The sequence below is a fragment of the Lactuca saligna genome, chromosome 3, assembly GCF_052625555.1.
Source record: "Lactuca saligna cultivar CGN05327 chromosome 3, ASM5262555v1, whole genome shotgun sequence".
Classification (NCBI taxonomy): Eukaryota; Viridiplantae; Streptophyta; class Magnoliopsida; order Asterales; family Asteraceae; genus Lactuca; species Lactuca saligna.
Window position 1 is genome coordinate 194,129,885 of NC_136419.1, and position 22,692 is coordinate 194,152,576.

The following is a 22,692-nucleotide window of genomic DNA, read 5'->3' on the forward strand; positions in this document are numbered from 1 at the left end:
GACAGGGCATTACGCCAGCAAGTGTGCATCCAACAACAAGGTGTGTTATGGATGTAACAAGGAAGGGCATATTTCCAGGGACTGCCCGGGGAAAAATAAGACAGCAAGACTAGAAACGCCACCGAGGCCAAGGGCATTCTACATGATCCTCGACGAAGCAGAAAACCATGCAGGGAATCAATGATGAGGATTTCATATCCGAAGATCAAGTTATGCAGTAGCCATAGTGTCGTATGATGTAGCCTATTAGAGGCATAGTCTAGGGTGAACTTGGACACCTATGTAATAGTTTCAAGAAATAATAAAACCTTCGTTTTGTTATCTGATGTGTTAAAATGTTATGTGATTTTCTTGTATGGTGACTTGGGAAACTGCGGGACAATACTTGGGACGAGTATGAGTAGGTGTGAATGGTAGTAGAGGCCTATACTACCGGAAGCACAGGACTTACACTTGGATCAGGGAAAGTCACAAGGTTACCAAGAAGCTAGTAACTGATTCTGTTTTTTTTTTTCAAGTATGTCATTACCATCGTTTCGATAATGACTAAAAAGATTGTTAATTCCCGACCCTAGTGGTCGTACCGAATTGAGTCCGACTACGATGAGTATGTTGCGTGGTTCAGGGAACCAAGTTCGATGTAGCGTCCGACTTAAACCAAACAATTGAAATCAAAGCGATCAATAAAAGTATCGCGTTCGTTGTTGGTAGCCAGAAACGCTACATGTTAAAGTGTGATTATATCACATTAGAACATGAAGGAAGGCATAGTCTATTTTAGAATTTAACTCTAAGATACCTAAGTCTAAACGTGCATCACATGATGATAGGTCATAATTTGAAGTCTAGCGTGAGGTAGAGAGCAGGTGCACGATCGAGTACTACTTACAGTCAATGAGTCTAAGAGATAGACTTGAAGGAATATAGAAGTTATAATTATTACCTAGGATGAAGAGAGGACGTATGGAGTCATTATACGAGCCCTGTTACGTTGATGATTCCGGGACGTAATCATCCTAAGGGGGAGATAATTGTAACGCCCGCAGATCCGGGCTAGTCAATTTAGAGGCAATAGGGGTCGAAAATGACTTTTCTACAAAAAGATTATTTAGAATAAATAATCTTAACCAAGTTTTAGAATATGTCACAAGGTTTCCGTACATATAAAGAACGCCGAAATCCGAGTTATAACGAAGAAGTTATGACCCGTCGAAGTTTTGCGTCGGAACCGGCACGGCGCCGGGAAGCGTAAAATAGTAAATTTATGATAGAGGGAGATTTATCCTTAGCGCTCTAAATGAAAGTCGTAGAATATGTTAAACTAAGAACATCGATAAAAAGAACGCCCAAATCTGACTTCGTATGAAGAAGTTATGATTTTTCGAAGTTTCGGATTAGCGGTGTACAACCCGAAATTCGAATTTTAGATCGATTGATTTTTAGCCAACACAACCTAAACAAGAATCGAAGATCTCGTTATTAGTAGCATAACGATAAAAATACAGACGAAAATGGACATCGGATAAAGAAGTTATGAGATTTTAACGGACCAATCCTGTCCCGGCTTGTTAAAAATATAACTTTAAAAATAAAGTCAAAATTAGCCGACGGAGTCTAAACAAAAGTTGTAGAGTACGTCTCCACCTACGCGTGGATATAAAGAACGTCAAAAATGGAGTTCGTATGAACGAGTTACAAATTATAATAGCATATTTACGTATTAAAATAAAGTATAAATCATGTATACGTACATATATATATATATATATATATATATATATATATATATATATATATATATATATATATATATATACATACATATGTATATATCATTAGAAAGGTATCGACGATGCGGTCATTATAAGACTAATGTTGAGTTCTTTCGACATTAGTTTAGTACAAATATCATTAAATCCATTTAAAATAGTATTATAGAGGGGTGTTTAGTTGTTTATATAACTAAAAGGTCATTAAGTAATTATAGAGGGTAGTTTTTGAAAATTCAATTAGTATAAATAAGAGCCTTGGGCTCTCATATTTCTTGCACCATTCTCTTGATTCAAGAGTCTTTCTCTCCTTATCTCCCGAGCATTTCGGTCCCTCGTGATTCGACTTCTCTTTCTGTAGTTTTAGTATAGTAAGGTGAGCGCTGAAGCGCTGCACGAATCTTTCTTAGAAAGATTCAGCGATGAAGTTCTGCCCCTGCAGAGCCCGACTCCTAGCTAAAATCCCCTTGAAAGTAAGTTGTGCTTACCCTATTTTAAATATAGTTTATATTTAAAATTAGTATTGTTATTATAAATTTACAATAAATATTTGAGCTATTATTATGACTTATATAAGTGTCGTTATAATATCTTTTAACTACTCGCGGTACGGGGAATCTGGTTTAAAGGGCCGCATAGGGTTGTTGGATTTCAGAAGTGCTATACGCCAAAATGGTCCTGCCCTCCAGTGTTTTATGTCTGGCCCCTGTCTGTACATAGTAGTTGGAAACTATTGTTTAAACGCTTATATAATAATAATAATAATAAGACTAATAATTAGTCACGGTAATATTAGACTAAAATCTAGTGGTGATAATACTAGGTTTCGTCAAAGGAAATTATTTTTAAGTAAACGAAGCGCTGTCCGAGTACCGAGTCACCACCTTCTCAGGTGAGTGCATAGTCCCTTTCATCTTACACATACATATGAAGTATTTTAATATAAATTACGTGCTATGTGTGCATATTGTCTGAATACTTACTGTCTATGCTGAGTGAAAGATTTTATACATGTTTTAAATGATTTAAACTATATATGTATTTTATATCTACGAAAATGTTGGGGTAAAACATGGGTAGATATAATAGATGAAATATGAGTTGGATAATGAGTTGAGAGGTGATATAGACTATAAGGTGTGGGTGAGAGGTGTACGATGTGAGAAGCCTTTTTCCCAAACGATGTCCCCGTCATTCAGCAGAGTATGGATGACAACCACAGACTATCCTAGATAGTCCAGTGGAACACTATCAGGCTCGCAACCTGTAGGTGTTGTGAACGATGTGTTCACACGGTGTACTCTAAACCTTGGTGATCATGCAGACTTGATACCTAGACCCTGGCGATCATGCAGACTTGGTGCCAAAACCTTGGCGACTATGCAGACTTAGTTCCTATTGTATAAATTCTGGCGACTATGCAGACTTAGTGCCTAAACCCCGGTAACGATGGACTTTGTGCCGATTCCTTAGGATGATCCTTAGGAATGTATGAACGAGGAATAGTTGATTCTTAGGGTAGATCCTTAAGAATAAAGCAGATAATAGGGATGGGTAATTGGGTTGATTGTTTGATTGTTTGAAAATAATAATTATATTATTGTGGGTTGAAACCCTATGTACTCACCAGGTTTCCAAACCTGACCCACTCAGTTTATTTATATCACAGGTGTTGATATGAAGTCACATTACACTGAGAGATTTAAAGAGATGTAGATCACTAGTGTAAATAAATGTAAGTTCTGTTTATGCTTATGTTTCTGTATTAACGATGACATCCCAAATGTTTTAAAATGAACAAAATACGTTTCTTCGAAAATGTTTTAAAAACGTATTTATCATGTTTTTCTAGGAACAAATTCCGCAACATTTTTATTAAAAGAAGTACTCTGATTTTTATGAAACATAAACAAAAATCGGTCTGTTCTGGCCGTGAAAATGGGGATGTCACAAGGGGGTACATTTCTCCCTTTCATTCAGACTTTAACAAGTCTCTTTTGGATTGCTTTTCGATAATTTCTGATCCTTCATCATCGAATGAGCCTTTCAACCCGATACCCACAACCAATTGAGATACACTTATGAGGTTGTGCTGTAATCCTTCCACGTACGCTACTTTTTGAATTGTGAACTCTCCATTGGTTATCATCCCATATCCTTTGATTGTTCCATCCTTAAGGGACCGAAACTCCCTTGGCTCTTCCTTTCTCCGTGTCATATGTCGTGAGCAACCATTATCTATGTACCATTCATCGTTGAACTACTCGTCACTTATATCTTGCAAATTTAAGCAGATTTAGGAACCCAAAGTCTCTTGGGCCCTAGTGAGTTTTTCATAGAAAAAGGAACAGTAACAAAAATATCAGCAAGATAAGTTCTTTTTATTAGTGTGGTTTCGTGTTTTCTTTTGATGGTGTACACTTTTATTTTATTATTATCTTGTTTAAATTGTAGTGTACCAAATGGTGTTTTGTTAGTTGGAATACTCTTTTGATCCCTAGGATTAGCTACCTTATTCTTATTATTGAAATCTGCATCTGACTCAAGCTTTCCCTTCCCTTTAACATCCTTTGTTGGGTAAGGCTTTTGTTGGGAAGAATCGAAACTTGACCTTCGGTTCATGGCCTTGGTGTTGGGATCGAACCATTATGTTTGGTTCTGAACTCTGTTGTTGAAACTGAAACTAGATGTTTGGTTCTGTCCTTTGGAGTTGGAACAGAAACTGGATGTTCGGTTTTGAGCTCTGGAATAGTAAGAGCTGGGACTAAAAATTTTCTTTCTTTTGATCTCTGGTTTGTCATTTTCTTTAGCATTTCTTTCTTTCTTCTAGGGATTATGGTTAGGGTTTTGAGATTGCTAAAATCTTTTTCTCTCATTCAGATCCTTCATGTATCTATGATTTCTTTGGTGTTTCTGTTCAGCTAGCTACTTTTGAGATTTATGAATCTTGAAGCTTGATTTTGGCATCTCCTTTTGACCTTCGGTTGAATTGGAAGATACATTAGGTGTATTCTTTGGCTCTTATGGTATCTATTTTGTCCCACTTGAGCTTGGTTTGTCAAAGCTTGAGGGTTTTTGATGGGTTCAGCAAAATATCTACCCTTTATCCTCCATGACGTTCGATCTGATAAGCCGATGGGTCTCGTTTGCATTATCAATAGGAGCGGACCAGAAATAATCATCACACCCCTCAGCATTGTCTTCGTCAACCAGGATTTTTAGTTCTATTGTTTGTTTTCCAGTGACCCCTGTAACAGCATAAACCTGATTTGGCACGGTTTGAACATTCTGGTAAACAATTTCCTTCTCTTTGAGTCTCTTTGACTTTTCCTTCGACAAACGTGCATATTCAACCGAATTTTCAGATATAAGGGGTTTCTCGGTTTTGCTTTTCAAACACTCAGAGCAATCAAATACATCTTCCACTAAAATTTCACTCGTCTCACTCTCCTCATCAAATTCAGATGTACTTTCTAAATTAATTTTGTGTTCGGTCATTAATTTGGCATTTGAGGAGTCATATGATTGTAAGGTCTCTGTCTTAATTTTTCAACTTATCTTTTTCATGTAAGATCTTTTTAAGCATGCTATAACACCCATAATCAAAAAGACCAAGAAAGGAAAGGAAAACCCCAAGTCAAAGGGGTCAAGTCGTTGAGTCCAGGGTAGAACTCGACGACTCTGAGCGGGATCCGGGTCGAAGAGTAAGTGACCGACTCGACGAGTCGGAAAGTGGACTCGGCGAGTCCGGTCTGGATTGGGAAACCCTAAGTTCGGGACTTGATGCTCTATTTAAACGTCTCAATCTCTTCCCCAGGGTTCATATACTGTCTCTCTAACCCAAAATACCGAACCCTAGCCACCATATCCAGTTTGAGCAAGATCTAGCCTTGGTGAAGTGATTTGAAGCTTGGAAGAGAAGGAGGTTCGTAGTGGTGCAAAAGAAGCCTTGGATACAGAGTTGGTGTGACTTTTCAGATCCTTTGAGGTAATAAGCTGACCTTATTGCATTTAGATCTATCTTATGGTTGAGATTTGGGCATTTTGAGTATGGAGGAGGTCTATTTCGAGTTTGGAGTAGATATGAGGTTGCTACCTTAGATCTGGGCTATTAAGGATCCAAAAAGCCATAAATTTTATGCCAATAAGTTGTTGGTGAAGCCCTTTGGTCACAAACCCTATCCCTAGAGTGTTTTAAGCCCATATCTCTTTGGTTTCACGTAAAGTTTGCAACTTTACGTGAGAAATAGACTTGGGAAGAGTGTATCTATGAGTTGGAGCCCCTGCATGGCTTGAAAAGCCACTGTATGGATTAAGAACTGAAGTGACTCAGCGAGTCCCATGGGTGGACTCGGCGAGTTGGATAAAGATGGACATGGACTCGACGAGTTGGAAGAACAACTCGGCGAGTCTGTTGAAGATTGTCATGGACTTGACGAGTCTGTTCTTGGACTCGGTGAGTCAGGTCGCGAAGCACTAACCCCTTCTGGTCAAGGCTCATATCAGTGAGTTGAATGGTGACCCAGTGAGTTTGACAGGATGGGACTCGGAGATTGTTGAACTCGATGAGTCTTCGGGTGACTCGGCGAGTTGGGTCGCATTATGAGAGTTCTGAGTATATGTACTCGACGAGTCAAAGTACTGACTCGACGAGTAGACTCAGCCAGAAAGATTGACTTTGACCAGAGTTGACTTAGTTTGGCTTCTAGAGTTCAGTTGGAAGTAAGTGATATATGTATTGATATTTGTAGCTCGGGGAGCTAGTGGAGCAGCGGTTCAGAGAATTGTCGGTCAGCAGTAAGAGGGTTATCAACAAGTTCAGCAGTGCAGGCGAGTTTCCCTTTGTGTGAATGGGTCTACGACCACAATGCCGACCCATGTAGTTATGAGTAGGAAGACCTGAGGGTTAGCCCTAGGCACTGTTTGCTAGTATGATATTCCAGACTAAGGTCCGATGTCGGGCGGGTGCCCAAGGAATGGTTTGCATGATAGAGTATACTTGTTGTCTGTGTGATGCATATATGTTCCTGGTAGGAAGGTGAGTGTGGCCGAGGTCCCGTATCTCACCAATAGCAGAGTGTGTATGGTGTTCCATATCTCATTAGTAGCAGAGCATGGATGAGCCCCGAGATAGGCATGGAGTGAATGTGGGTGTGGGCCCGTATCTCATTTACCGTAGGTGCTTGGACAAGGTTCCATGACTCACTAGTGACAGGACAGGGATGAGGCCCAAGACAGGCGAGGCCTAAGGACAAGAATACAATAGGGTATGTTCATTTACGGGTTATATGCTATTTTATACTATATGTGGTTAGCGGGCGGGGACCAGAGACGGGTGGGGCCTAAAATAAACAGATGTATATACGAGTGGGGCACGAAGCCAGGCGGGGTCTGGAGTGGTGGGGTCGTTGTAGCGGGTGAGGCCCGGAATAGCGAGCGTGGCCCAATATATGATGTATGTGTTTATGCAGGGTATGTGGTAGGTTGGGGAACTCACTAAGCTTCGTGCTTACGATTTTCAGTTTTGGTTTCAGGTACTCCTGGTAGCGGAGGGAAGATATGTTTTGGAATTAATACTCTGAATTTTTGTTATGACTTATGATATGTTTTTATGAATATGGCTTTGATAATTATTTAAATAAAAAAAATTAGTACGAATTTTGGGACGTTACAAGTTGGTATCAGAGCCTTGGTTTGAGGGATTCAGACATACTCTCAGGTGTATCTGAACTCTAACTAAGGGATTGGTCTAAAAGTTTTCAAAATGAAAATATAGTCTTGTAAAAAGAGTTTTTAGAAATGAAACAGTTTTAGAAAAGCGAAATGAATTCAGAAAGAAAAAGAATTTGATAAGAGAAAAGGGTGGGGTACATGCAACCAGCCAAGCTCAAGTAAGTACCCCAAAATACCCATACAAGTTTATGTTATGATTATCAGTTAGTAGAGCAGTATGCTAGATTAGAACTAAGGATCTAGGGAGGATGCCTTATGTGCCTATTATATGTTCTTTGAGCTGCTTGATAGTGCTGATTAGACAGTAGTAGGATAGCCTGTTTAGGTTATGCCTGAGTTTATGAGCTTATGTCACATGCTAGTGCAGATTCTTGATATGAGATTATGATTGTTGAGTATGTTATGGTTACTTTTTTTCCCTTGTCTGAATATTGCTTGCTTTGTGCATTGTGGGATTATGAGTGATGGGAGTTAGCCATTAGGTAAATACATCACGTCACATGTGATCAGGGTTGAATAATCTCAGAGTGTTGGATTTGGCCCTATTGCACAATTCTTGTCTAAGTCCAGCCGTTATAGGGACGAGTCTTCTACTCAAAGGATTATCTAAGCCTCGTCACATGTGATGGTACTCATGTGATGGCTAATTGGCATCACAAGGAGGCCTTCAGCAGATGAGGACTGGTTTGATTTGAGTCAGAGGTTTCCCTAGGGTAAGCCTAGGATGAGATAGTGCTGGGAGCAGTAGTTGTAGAAAAAAGGACCTGGTGGAGTCGAAGCCGTTCTTGAGGAAAGTACGGATAAATGTGGAAGGTAGTATGGGCCCATACTACTGAAAGTAGAGGATCCGTACTCGATTCGAGAAAGGCCGAGATGAGACCGGGAAACTTGTAGTGTGTGCGTATGATTCCTCAATAGTAATGAGTATTCTAATAATATTGCGATATGTTTTCTGCATGGTGACATTGCGAGAGAGACCAGTGGGCGGATTAGGCGCCGGAGAGGGATCAGGCTCGGGTTCAGGGGCCGAGCAGCTCGAGGAGTGGATGAGGGATTTGATATTAGCATAGGTTACGTGCAGTATCCTAGATCAGACTCCTAGATCTTTGGCATGGTCAAGGAGGGTACACAGGAGATCTTGGATAAGAGGCTAGGAGCCTTTCGTACCAAGATAATGGCTTTGATGGGAGCGCATACTATGACATTCCGAGAGTTTAGAGATTGCGGAGCACCAGATTATCATGGGGCTAAGGACCCCATTGCTAGCAGCAAATGGTTGGCCAATGTTGCCAACGCATTTCGTACGAGCCGGTGTCCCGAGGGGGACAAGGTCAGACTCGCCTCCTGTCTTCTGAAGGACAGAGCGAGGGATTGGTGGCAGCAGGTTGGTCATGCCATTGGTGATGATGTCGCGTTGGACGCGATGACATGGAGCGATTTCTCGGCCAGGTTTAGGGCTGAGTTTTCACCGATTACTGAGGTGCCGCAGTTGGCATAGGAGTTTCAGGATTTGATGCAAACTACTGAGACTGTGTCGGAGATCACCACCAAGTTCAGGGAGAGGGCCCTACTTGTTCCACAGTATGTCGCGGATGAGGAGATGAAGAAGGCCCGATATCACGAGATGTTGAGGGCTGATATCAGGGAGTTCGTGAGCAGGTCCGACTGTAAGATGCTGGAAGATACGATTTCTCAAGATAGAGAGAGAGATTGATTTGGAGCAGATCTGGAAGAGGAAGTCAGATGAGGTTCAAGTAGCCACAGGTTCGGGCAAAAGGCCCAAGGGGTCAGATTTGAGATCGAGGGATTACCAAAGCTACGGTCGATGCAAGAGGTGCGGCAGGATGGATGAGGGTGCGTGTAGAAGTGGTATTGGTGCAGATCCGGGCTGCTTCAAGTGCGGCCGGACTGCTCATCTTAGCAGGGATTGTACTGCTACCACTACATAGGGATCAAACTTGATATGTTTCCACTGCAGTCAGCGGGGTTACAAGAAGGCCCAATGCCCCAGTTTATTTTCAGCAGGACGGGTGATAGCACCTACCCCTGCAACTCTGAGGATCATAGACGACCATCAGGGCCAAGCAGAGGCACCTGCGGTAGGAGGCAGGGCTACTCAGATGACTACCATGGAGACGTGAGCAGCGCCGGACGTCGCAGGTATGCGACTTCTATTTTCTGTTTCCTTCATTCATGATTATATTGTTAAGGTTCTGCATCATTATTGGTATAAGTATTTTAGAATTGTGTGGCTTGCTTGTGATTTAGTTATATGCCATCTGCATACCTTGGATAATAAAATGGTAGTTTGGTGGGGGGGGGGGGGGTTGTGCCCTATGGAAGCAGGTTACTTAGGATGAAGTAACTATAGCATGCTTATGTGGGACTTAGTAGTGTCCCGCTAGATTCAGGAAGGTATCATTGAGTAATGGATCGGTTAGAGCCCTAGCTTTGGCAAGCTTGGTTCTTCAGCAGATTGATTGCGGTATAGCTGAGAAGATTGGAAATTGTTCTCAAGCATTGAGTAGTGAGGTATAAGCATGATCAAAGTGGTGGAGAACCCTCTGAGTGTATAGGGGTAAGAGCACGCAGATCCAGAATGAGTACACGACCTCTGAGAAGGAAAAGAAGTAGCTCAATGATTGATGGCTTGAGGAATTCAGCGTTAGGAATTTGGGAGACTTCCCAACAGTTAGTTCATGTATTCGAGATGGTTAGTATCTGGTTGGAGGGTCTTCTGTAGGGCTTAAGAAAGTTGGAAGGAGGATTTTAAGAATGGTTATCATGGGATGCTTTCGTGTTAGTAGTTAGTGGCAGAGACAACATGTAGGGCATGGTAGAGCGGCAGGAGAGCCGCAACATTTTGCGTCAACGAGCCAGAGGTGGAAAGTGTTGTAAGACTACAGGGTAGCCATAGCATTCACTAGCAGTCAGTGAGTATGGAAGGTGTTGTAAGACTATGGGTAAGCCGTAGCATTCCCTAGCAGCTTAGTTAGCGGAGTGTGGGCGGAGGCCCGTATCTCCTAATTAGCGGAGTTGGGGCAAGGCCCTTACCTCCTAGTGATCCAGGTAGGAATCAGGAATGGGTAGTGGATGAGAATAGTATGGAGCTTGCGTGCATAGTGCTAGAGAGCTGAGACCTTGGGAGAGGCCGCTCCAGGATGTAGTTGGGTGACACCCGTGGTCGAGGCCCATATGAGAGTAGCAGTATAGGTGAGACCTGAGAGCAGGGTTGCTCAGTAGTGTAGTCGTGTGAGACCCGTGGGCAAGGCCCGTGAGTTTTAGTAGCACAGGTGAGACCTGGTAAAGGCGTTAAGGTCGAGTTGTGGGGGGGGGATCAAGGATCCATGGACTTGTAGCGCCAGAGTGGCAGAGTAGAGGGGGTAGTATTAGGTAGCCTAAGTTTCCTCGAAAGTCGTTGGGAGCGACTAGAAGTTTGTGTTAGGGCTAGCGACCGGTAGGAGCTGGTAATCCAGATATTGGTAGATCCAGTAGGGACTAGGGTGGTCTCGTTCATCTGGAAGGTGGATAAGGGACAACAGAAATTTTCAGTCAATGGTAGTATGGTAAGTAGACTATGGTGGAATACAGTTAATTGATTGAATGGTGCTATGCACATCACAACGGGTTGGATAATCTCAGAGGGAAGGGTTTGATCCTATTGCGTAACTCTTGTCTGGGTCTAACCGTTGCGGGGATGAATCTTTTACTCGAAGGATTATCCGAATCATTCGCTGGGAGGGGTGCTCAGCACTAAGTTATAGTAGTGAGAAGTGTCGAGTGGATACTGGAAGTAATGACCCGTACTGGAAGTAGTGGGAGTAAAGGAGTTGGTGAAGGATAGGACCTTCACAGTGTAGAGGAAGTAGTTGGTTATGGAACGTTACCTTGTGGAGGCCAGAAAATGCACAAGGAAAAGGGGGTGAACCCCTAGGGTGTCCAACATAAGTACTCGGGGAGTACCAAAAGACTTGTCAGTTGAGTAAGTTGTGTTCCCAGGATGGTCAGGGTTAGGGTTAACCTAAGAATATTATCCGCAAGAATTAATGTTAGTCAGAATGATCGGGCAGAAGGCCAACGAAGGTAGTCAGGGGATGTTAGGTCTACCAAGCAGAGTATTGAAAGCAGATTGTAGGGAGAATGGCCGTAGAGAAACTTCGAGGATGAAGTTTAGTTTAAGTGGGGGAGAGTTGTAACACCCATAATCAAAAAGACCAAGAAAGGAAATGAAAACCCTAAGTCAAAGGGGTCAACTCGTTGAGTCTAGGGTGGAACTCGACGAGTCCGATCGGGATCCGGGTCGAAGAGTAAGTGACCGACTCGACGAGTCGGAAAGTGGACTCGGCGAGTTCGGTCTGGATTGGGAAACCCTAGGTTCGAGACTTGGTGCCCTATTTAAACATCTCAATCTCTTCCCTAGGGTTCATATACAGTCTCTCTAACCCAAAATACCGAACCCTAGCCACCATATCCATTTTTAGCAAGATCTAGCCTTGGTGAAGTGATTTGAAGCTTGGAAGAGAAGGAGGTTCATAGTGGTGCAAAGGAAGCCTTGGATACAGAGTTGGTGTGACTTTTCAGATCCTTTGAGGTAATAAGTTGACCTTATTGCATTTAGATCTATCTTATGGTTGAGATTTGGGCTTTTTGAGTATGGAGGAGGTCTATTTCGAGTTTGGAGTATATCTGAGGTTGCTACCTCAGATCTAGGCTATTAAGGATCCAGAAAGCCATAAATTTTATGCCAATAAGTTGTTGGTGAAGCCCCTTGGTCACAAACCCTATCCCTAGAGTGTTTTAAGCCCATATCTCTTTGGTTTCACGTAAAGTTTGCAACTTTACGTGCAGAATAGACTTGGGAAGAGTGTATCTATGAGTTGGAGCCCCTGCATGGCTCGAAAAGCCACTGTATGGATTAAGAACTGAAGTGACTCGGCGAGTCCCATGGGTGGACTCGGCGAGTTGGATGAAGATGGAAATGGACTCGACGAGTTGGAAGAACAACTCGGCGAGTCTGTTGAAGATTGTCATGGACTCGGCGAGTCTGTTCTTGGACTCGGCGAGTCAGGTCGCGAAGCACTAACCCCTTCTGGTCAAGGCTCATATCAGTGAGTTGAATGGTGACCCAGTGAGTTTGACAGGATGGGACTCGGAGATTGTTGAACTCGATGAGTCTTGGGGTGACTCGGCGAGTTGGGTCGCATTATGAGAGTTCTGAGTATATGTACTCGACGAGTCAAAGGACTGACTCGACGAGTAGACTCAGCCAGAAAGATTGACTTTGACCAGAGTTGACTTAGTTTGGCTTCTAGAGTTCAGTTGGAAGTAAGTGATATATGTATTGATATTGGTAGCTCGGGGAGCTAGTGGAGCAGTGGTTCATAGAATTGTCGGTCAGTAGCAAGAGGGTTATCAGCAATTTCAGCAGTGCAGGCGAGTTTCCCTTTGTGTGAATGTCAAATCTATTTATAGGGCAAATTTGGCCCTTGCCACGTCGTGGGATCCTTTTGCCACGTCGTGGGCTTGATCGTCACTGCATGCGTCATCCCAAGTTGCATCTGGGGGCCTCCCGGAGGTGTCAGGACACTTGCCACGTCGTGGCACTGCTTGCCACGTCGTGGTCTCTGACAGTTTTGGGGTTTCGCGCCCCGAACTTCAGAAATTCATAACTTTCGCATACGAACTCTGTTTTCGACGTTCTTTATATCGCCGCGAAGGTGAGATTATGCTCTACAACTCTCGTTTAGACTCCATTGGATAATTTTGAATTTATTTTTAATATATTATAAGTATATTACTTATATATTATCTATAGTAGGCCGGGACAGGAAAACTCCGTTCGAAATTCATAACTCCTTCATCTGAACTCTGTTTTCGTTTTTCTTTTTATCGTTGGACTACTATCGAAGAAATCTTCGACTCTCGTTTAGATCACTAAGGCTAGATATCTATCTACCTTAAATTCACTATTTACATCGCGCTGGGTCACGCTAGGTCGTGTCGGTTGTATCGCGAAACTTCGACAGGTCATAACTTCTTCGTTATAACTCGGATTTTGGCGTTCTTTATATGCACGGAAACGTTGTGACATATACTAAAACTTGGTTAAGATTAATACTTCTAAATAATGTTCCATCAAAAAGTCATTTTTGATGCTTATCGTCTCTAAATTGACTAGCCCGGATCTACGGGCGTTATAATTATGGATTCACATTCAGCAATGACCTCATCCTCCTTAAACTCAACGAAGGGCAAGATCATCTAATGAATCTTTTTCCCTATTTCACAATCTAAATGAAATTGAGTAATATTAGTATATAAATGTTTAGCAACCAAACAAAAAATGTTTCTTCGTTTTAAATACTTTAAATTGTCTCACTATAAATAAATAATCTCATCCTTAGCCCTAGTTAACTTTGTCTCCTTTAGCTCCATCCACATGTGTGTCTCCTCACTCTTCGATGATTTCCTGTTGAGTTGGTTAGTTAGGTTAGAGTTTGTTAAGCGATTTTGCATGAGACTACTTCTTAGATTTGTAAATTTAAATTGAAGTTCGTTTAATTCTTCTTCATAATTTGTGACGGGAACTTTAAGACATTCGAGGATGGAATGTACCTTTTTGATCAACCGATCGCAGTCGTTAATCCTTCCACTCATGGGATTTGCTGCAAAACACTTGTCCTCTTTCAAGTTCGGCTCCTTACGCTCGTCTTCTGTTGATACTACTGCATTCACCATCAAGCACTTCCTAGCCGAACTGTTAACTTCCTCTCTCGCCACATATGCTCTGCCATGCGAGGGCTTCCTCACTTCTTCATCCTCAGAGTCTGTTGACCAGACTTCAACGCCTCCAAACTCATCATCGACCACATTCTCCTACATAATCAAGATATTCATAGAACTGTTAGCTGCCTTCTTTTTCTTTAGCTCTTTCAGCTTTCGTGCATGATAACCCCCATCATCTTTACTATCCCTTTTCTCAACCGTCTTTCGTAACATGCAATCTTTGGCAAAGTGGTTCTGGTCGTGACAATAATTACAATCGTATCCAGAATCTCCAACTAGCATGTTTTCTTTCTTATCATCATCTTTCTGAGAGACGTTCTTCGATTCTTCTTTCACCTTCTCGGAGCTGTAACTCCCTTGCCAGTTTCGGTTCTTATTGGCAGGGAATTTACTTCTTGCAAACTTCTTAGGGTTGGAGACCATCATTGCATATTCTTCACTTGTAAGATCAAACTCATACATATCTGAGTCACCCTCTTCTTCCGCCACATTCTTCCCTTTTGAAACAAGGGCTAAAGAGCCTATACCAGACACAACCTTCGCTTCTTTTGTTACTGTGCTTTCATGGGATTTTAGAATAGCCATTAGTTTTGCCAGCGAGTAAGATTTGAATTGTTCATGAGCCTTTAGAGTTGATACCACTGCCATCCACTTAGGTCTCAGGCCATTCATAAACGTGACTGTTCAATATCCTTCCTTTCAATACCTTGCTTCATCATATTGCTGAGCAGATGATTGTAGCGATCAAACATTTGGAGAAGAGTCTCCTTAGGTTTTTGAGAAAAAGCAACGAACTCAGAGAGTAACAAGGTTTGTATTGAGTTCTCTAGATCTTCTTCGGTCAAATACAATTCTTTTAGCCTGTCCCATATTTCTTTCGCAGTAGTGCATGAACTAACCAAACGGAAGGTATTGGCTTGTAGGGAAAATCTGATCATCCTCAAGGCTTTGAGATTGCACAACTTCTTTTCTTTTTCATATTGTGGAATCTTCTCTACGTCCACCATAAGCTGTTTGTACTCCTTTTGAGTCTTCACTGTCCTACTTGTTCCAACATGAACGAATAGACCGATTGTGATAGCCTCCCAGATGTGATAACCATTATCCTCAGATCCAACCACGTAATCTTCAAAGTGATGCGCCCATACTTCATAGTCTTGAGTGTAAAGAATGGGAACTCTTGTGGATGATCCAATGCTATTCGAGATGTCGATGGGATTGCGTTGAGAGGCTTCGTGTGACATGGTGAGCTTGTACTCTGGATTTGCTAGAATCATACTTGTAAACTTGAGATTCGGGTTTTATCAAGCACTAGAGTTACCGTCGACAGGTAGAAGACGACCTATATAAATTTGATAAAAGCGGAAACCCTAATGAATTCTTCACACAGAAGGAATGCCTATGAGTAACACAGTCTCCTGATGTGATACCAATTGTAGGAATATAAACTTCTTAAAGATCGTTAGATTCAAGCAAAAAAATGAAGAGAAAGAATTGATGAACACAAGAATGGCTTAACTGGTGTCGAATGATTAATTTGAACACCTTAGAAGATCTCGATTAAGAACTTCGACTGTAGAGATGTTTAGGGTTACAATGCAACAGAGATAATACGTGACTATCATGTATCCTAAGGCATACATGCATGCACTATATATAAAACGTAACCCTAATCTATAATCACGGTTGGACAGGACCAAACTGGATATACAAAATAATGGCCCATTACACAACACATAATACCCAACAGTAGCCAATTACTTGATAGGAAGCTTGTCAGATGGCAACTGAAGAAACAAACATGCATCTCGATTTTAACAACAGAAGCAGAATATGTGGCTGCTACAGCTTGCACTTCTCAAATCATTTGGATTTAAATCCAACTGCGTGATTATGCTATAAATATGAAGACTTGCGATTCACAAAGTGCTATATGTATTTGTCATAATCCAGTGCAACATTCGAAAATTAAGCATATAGCTCTTCGTTATCATTTCATTAAAGATCATGTCGAAAATGGGAATATTGAAGTTCATTTGTAAAAACAACTGATCAGCTTGCTGATATTTTTACAAAACCTTTAGATGAAAAATCATTTGTTTGAATTTTGGTAGGATTAGGAATGATCGAAGGAAGTTCAATTCCTGAATCTAAATCGAAAGAATGCTAAGGTCAAAATGGAGGACATCTATCGGAGTCATCGGGTACTGTTCATAGTCAACGCTTCGATATGCTTCTCTTTCGACATCATGATGGATGGCTTAAATGAAAACTCTTCGCAAGTTTGGTACATTTACTTTCTTGTTTTCGGAATTTTTTTCAGAAAAATCAAAATCAAAAAGATTTTACTTTTTTTTTGTTTTTTCTTTTCGAAAAATCAAAAACACCAAAAAGATTTTAATTTTGATTTGTCTTTAATTTTTGAAAAATCAGAAATTCCAAAAAGATTTTCTTGTTTGTTTGTGTTTGTATTTAATCTGTGTTAATCCAGCTTTTAGCGAAGATCATCCATGGTTCATGCTTACAGTTCTAGGGTCAGGTATATTTTCGAAAATCTTTGTACTAGTTATGATGTCCCTAGAAGCATGTTGCAGCATGTTGACCCAAGCCTACTTTAACTCAATGTGTGATTTCGAAGCCTTAATGAAGTTTTCATCACAGAAATTTCTACCCAATCAGGCTATATTCACATTATTCCATGAGCTACATTACTCTTCTCATTTGAGTTATGAGTTTACTGCTTGGTCCGTACATAGCAGAGGTACTTCCGAATCTTTATCCAAATCTTTTTCATCCTAAAGTTCTGATACTTACACACACAATGACATATGTCTAATAGATTTCTGGTATAAACCAATCAGCATCTAGATATATCAAAACTCTTTGTTGATGATCTAACATCATGAGACCGTGATGGAAGTGAAACCCTGAAAGTTGAAATTTTTGAAGGAATTGACGGGGAACTTTGTTCTAGATTTAACGAAACATTTGTTTCTGTACCAACCTTCGATACTCCAAATCATATTCTGTTGTTTTGAGTGGTCTTGATTAAATGTTTGAATCCCACGATGTTTGTTACCCAACAAGACCCAACTAATATTTTGTTTTCTTGAATATCATTTCAGTTGGAGTATTATTTGCTCTTTGAGTCACTTACAAAAAAAATTTTAAAGCCTACTTGTCACTGACTACACTGGTCAAATAGGTAATTTCGTGTACAAATTGACACTCTTCTGTTTTGTTGTGCATTGTAACAAAATGTTAAGCCACCTTTAAAGTCGTGTAAAAACAAGCCCTTCGATACTTATCAACAGGTATTCGATTGTAATTCACGGGAAACCACACAAGCAGTTGATCATTTCTCTTGATGATTAATGAAGTAATCTATGCCCGAGATTTATTTGCTTTTGTGTCGAAATTTAATTTTTCGACATAACAGATCCAATTTTCTTTTTAAATTTTCTTCTTATCTTAATCATTGGCACAATGCACTCACGAAATCCTTGAGGTTTTAAGTATTACCAACTCAGGCTGATGATTTTGATGGCATGGAATATGACTTCACTTTTTAACCCAAAAGTGAAAGAGCCTAACCTCCATTCTGAAGGTTTTTGACGATTCTCATTCCATTGGGTCAATTTAACAATTTGTATGATGTGATTATTTGTATTTTGTCCTAGTTTCAAGGAGACGTGATGTTTACTTTATCACGCATGGCTTTTTGTCGGTGTATGGATGTGATTTTCTAGGTGACACGTCATATGTCATTTAATGCTGATCCCACTTCAAATTCAAATCTAAGGGTCCCCTATAAAAAGGGTTTCAAGGGCTCATTACATGGTTACGCTTTCTGAAATATCCAAATTACAAAAGAAATATTTGTCTTCTTCATCTTTCTACAAACCCTAATCATGGAAAATCTTGCTACTGGTGCTGATCCATCTCAAACCACTGAAGACGTATCTTTTGAGCCAATTTTGAAGATCCAAAGTACTAATTACCAAGTCGATAGTGATATTTCTATGTATCCAGAGGAGTTGCAAATGTTGATTGTCGCTTTGCAACATTCTATTTTGAAAACTGCAATCTCCGGTTCTTTTGTTGTTCCAATGGCATGGCTTTCACTTTCAGGTTCTACTGCCACCTATAACAAAACAATGGATGTTATTACCTTCAACCTAGTGAATGAAAAGAAGTTTCGTCTATCCAAGAAGTTGTTCTATCAAATTATGGAAATACCTAGTTCTCCACCTTTCTACAAGGCTACGAATGATCAAGGTATGCGTGTGTTCAATGAGATTGGCTATCAACCCACTCTTACAAAGATCAGTGAGTTCATGAAATCAGGCTTACCATGTATTTGGAATTTTCTGTTTGGGATTTACCTTCGATGCCTCACAGGTCGAAGTATTGGGTTAGATAAAGGAAGACTGGAGGCATACGCTATGGTAGCTGGCATGTACTATGATCTTGCAGTTGATTATGCAACACAAATGTGGAAGGAATTCTTGAAGAGTGTTGCAAAACACTAATATGGTAGATGGGATTTCATGTGCACGGTATTGGTGTTTGATCCTTTGATTTGCATATGAGAAAGAAGGTATCGTGGTACCCAATGATGAGTCCATATCTGAGTTCTTGAAGTATAATTTTCTAAAGTAATTGAAGATGATGCAATAGTATTTCCGAACATTGCAAGGATTCTAGATGCAATTCTCAAAAAGGTTGATCCTTCGAATTTCGTGTTACAAACTTACTTGCAAACCATTAATCCATCAATCGAGACTAGTTTTTTGTTACCTTGATCTGATGAGGGTTCTTCTAAAAGATCTTGACACTCAAAGATGGTTGAGGAGAGTCCTTCGAAATCAGTTCAGGAGAAGAAAAGCTCTAAGTCTCCAAAGAAGAAACAAACTGAAGAGGTTGTTGTTTCGAAGCCTGTGGAAAAGGCTGTTGAGCTGAAGTCTATTGAGCCTTATAAGGAAATTGTTCCTTCGAAATATGGAGTATTCAAGCGTATCAAAAGAAGGCTCATAAATCAAGACATTCTTTAAAAAGTTCTCCTATCTTTTCTCCTTCTATGGTACAAAAGCCACCTGTTACAGATAAATGTGTTGTTCTTCGAGAAGTACCTATCCTAGTTTGTCCATCTGCAAAGAAACGAAAGGCAGAAGATATGGCCAAATATATTTCAAAGAAGCAGAAGAGGAATCTTTGCAAGTTGGTAATTAATGATGAGTCTACTGAAGAGGAAGTTGTTCGGGATCCTCCTGTGCCAAACTCTCCAGAAAAATCAACTATTGAAACAAATGTTGTTTCTTCGCAAGTGTCTAACCAGCACCAATTATTGTTTCTCTACCTTTGATGTGCACCGTTGAAACTTCACATAATCAAGGTACACCTATCATTGTTTCTTCTACCTTCGAAACATCCACTATCGACACTTCCACAACCTTACCTCCATCTGTTTCTAATCCAATTGCTACCCACTCAACCACTTTCGGTAACATACTTAATCAACCTGTTACTTCTTTATTTTCTTCATAATCTACCGACGCAACTGTTATTTGTGAATATGATCAAACCCCAACTAATGATAATGAAGATATTTTTATGGAACCTTTGTTGATATTCAATATGATCAAATAGAGGAGGAAATTCCAGATAATATGATTCTTACAGGCAAAGAATTCAAAATCCTTAATCGAAAACTCAATTCTCTTTTACAAGTTCAAGCAGATGGTGGAAAACGTTTTGTTTTGAGTCAGGAGGTTGATTTGTTGCTAAAACGTCAAGAACATTGCATCTATGATGCTATTCAAGATGCTGATCGCAACAACAAGAAAAGGGTGAAAATATGTTATCAACGTTTGCTTCAGATCTAAAAGACTTGAAGGATGTAGCAAACGAACGTCACATCTTCTTTATTCAATATGTTAAGAAGGTCAGGGAGGATGTAAATTTAACAATTCAATATCTTCGGGAATATATGAGCATGGAAATTGTTGTGGTTCAACAAGATTATGCTTCATTGAATCAGAAGGTTGACATAATTGCTAATGCGGTTACTAAATTTGTCAAGCTATATGAAGTTCTTGGTCTAAAGGGTGAGTAAATGTCTGTGAACGAAGTTACAAGTTTTTTGGAAGTCAACAAGTTGTTAAACGAACTAAAAGAGCTTGTTTTGAAGTATTGGTCATCTTCATTTATAACTCTTGAGTTCTTAACTCAGAAGTTTAATTTGTTTGAAACAACTCTTCAAAAAGAGCTAACCCCTTTGTCTTGACTTATTAGTCTTTTACCAATGAATGCCTCACCTATTATCCCAGGGGTGCAAGGGGGGAGAGAGAGAAGGCCTATTGGTCAAGGTGAAGGTGCTTCTGGGAAAACTGAAGACAAAGCAAAAGTTGTTGGTAAAGTGTTTGCAACGCATATTCCTTCTATAAAACCAATAATTTCGAAGGCTGATCCTATGATATCTATTGTTACGACTACAAGGCCAATTCCTAAAGGTATTGTAATTGGTACAAATGGTGAAGGTAGTGCTTTGAAACCTAAGGAAGTTACAACAAACATGGATAGAAGGAAACGAATTATTATTGAAAAATCGAAAGAAGAGAGGAAAGCAGAGGTTGAAGCGGAAATGGAGAAGCAACGTCAAATCCAAAGTATATTGATGCTTCGTTAAGATGATCCTCTGAATCTGAAAAAAGGAGATCCAAGGGAGCTGCATAGTTAAGAAAACATCGAAGCGAGGGTTGCTTCTAACAAAATTCATGATTGTGAAAAGAAGCCTAGAAAGAGTTATGCTATCGAAAACAAGGAAATGAATCAACTTGATTTTCCAATAAACGAAATGATGTTTATTACTGCTCAGTACAATATTGTTGATCAATTCAAGGATCAAGATGACTTTATTCATATAAAGCTAAGATTTCATGCAGTCTTGGGAAAGGATCAGGAGGAGATGTGGTCACTTGTGAAGATTGTCCAAGTGATAAGTGTTACAAAGGATGAACTATTCGAGAATATGCTGCAAAATTTCCGATACCATGTTGTAAGGGCTAACAAGGCTGCTTGTGATTTCTGAATTGCTGACTTTCCTTTGATGAACTTGAATGATCTGATTCAAGTTGCAAACATACTCAAGGATACAGATGCATCGAAAATTTAGGGAACAAGCAAAGATGTGTTGTGTTTGGGGTTAGTTCATCTCAAGCTTTTCATATACAATTACTATGATTGTTTACCATTGACAGATGTTGAATTAGCATTGTCAATAGGAAAAGAAATGTCAATTCCTCAATCAATGTTGAAAATTCAAGCCAATCTGAAAAAGTATGTCGATGGTGAGATATGTTTGAAACCTATTGGAGTTGTATTCGTTGGGAAGAGCAAGAATGGAAAACAAACGAAGTTTTTGTTCCAGTCAAGTGATGTTGAAAGATATAAAACTACTCAATATACAAACTTAATTGTGCATATGAATAGTTGTAAGAAGAACACTGATAGGGATAAAGTTGAGTTAAAGAAAATCATGAATTGGTATGCGGAGATTCGAAGAACATTACATACAGCTGGTCAAGTTTTGATCAATTGATTTCTAAATTGCTTACAAAGGGTAGAGGTCGAAGTTAGTTGTAAGCTGTCGAAACTTTGTAATGTTAGTTATTTTGTGTAACGTTATTTACAAAGGCATTTTAGTTTCTAAATTGTAATGCTTAGTCCTTTGTATTTTTTGTATGTTTCTCTGTTCTCCTATAAATAGGAGTGAGTACTTAGAGTTAGATAAGAACTTTCCCATTGTATCTGTCTAAACACTCTTTGTACTCGAAAGCATAATTGAGCTGAAACCAGATCTTATTTAGGCCATGTGTTCTTAATTGATTGATAACTCTGATTTCATTTTCATTACTCGATTACATTGTTTCTACACATACCCCAACACCTTTACTGTTTTCAACGTTTCCGCGGGGGGGGGGGGGGGGGGGGGGGGGGAGGGCAGACTACATGCAAAATACAATAAACTTTGTGTTATCATACAAAGGGTTTCAAACAGATTTAAAAACTTATGCATTTGATACAACCAAGAAACCACTACGTATTATAAAATACTCAAATATTTTATCCCTTTTGTAACATGCTGAGCATAATGGATGTTTCAACATATAGCCATAGTTGTGAAGTTTTTCAGTACAATATCTAACATACACGCAAACTATAACAGGTATAGTTTTCGAGTCATTACATAGTTTTACCAATTCAAGAACTTTATACAGATATGAACATATAAACTATGGTAGATTAAGTTTATGGTATACAATAGTATCCTTCGAATACCAGATTACAATACTAAATAATTATTTAATTATAATTATTTTTACTCTACAAGTTATACATACAC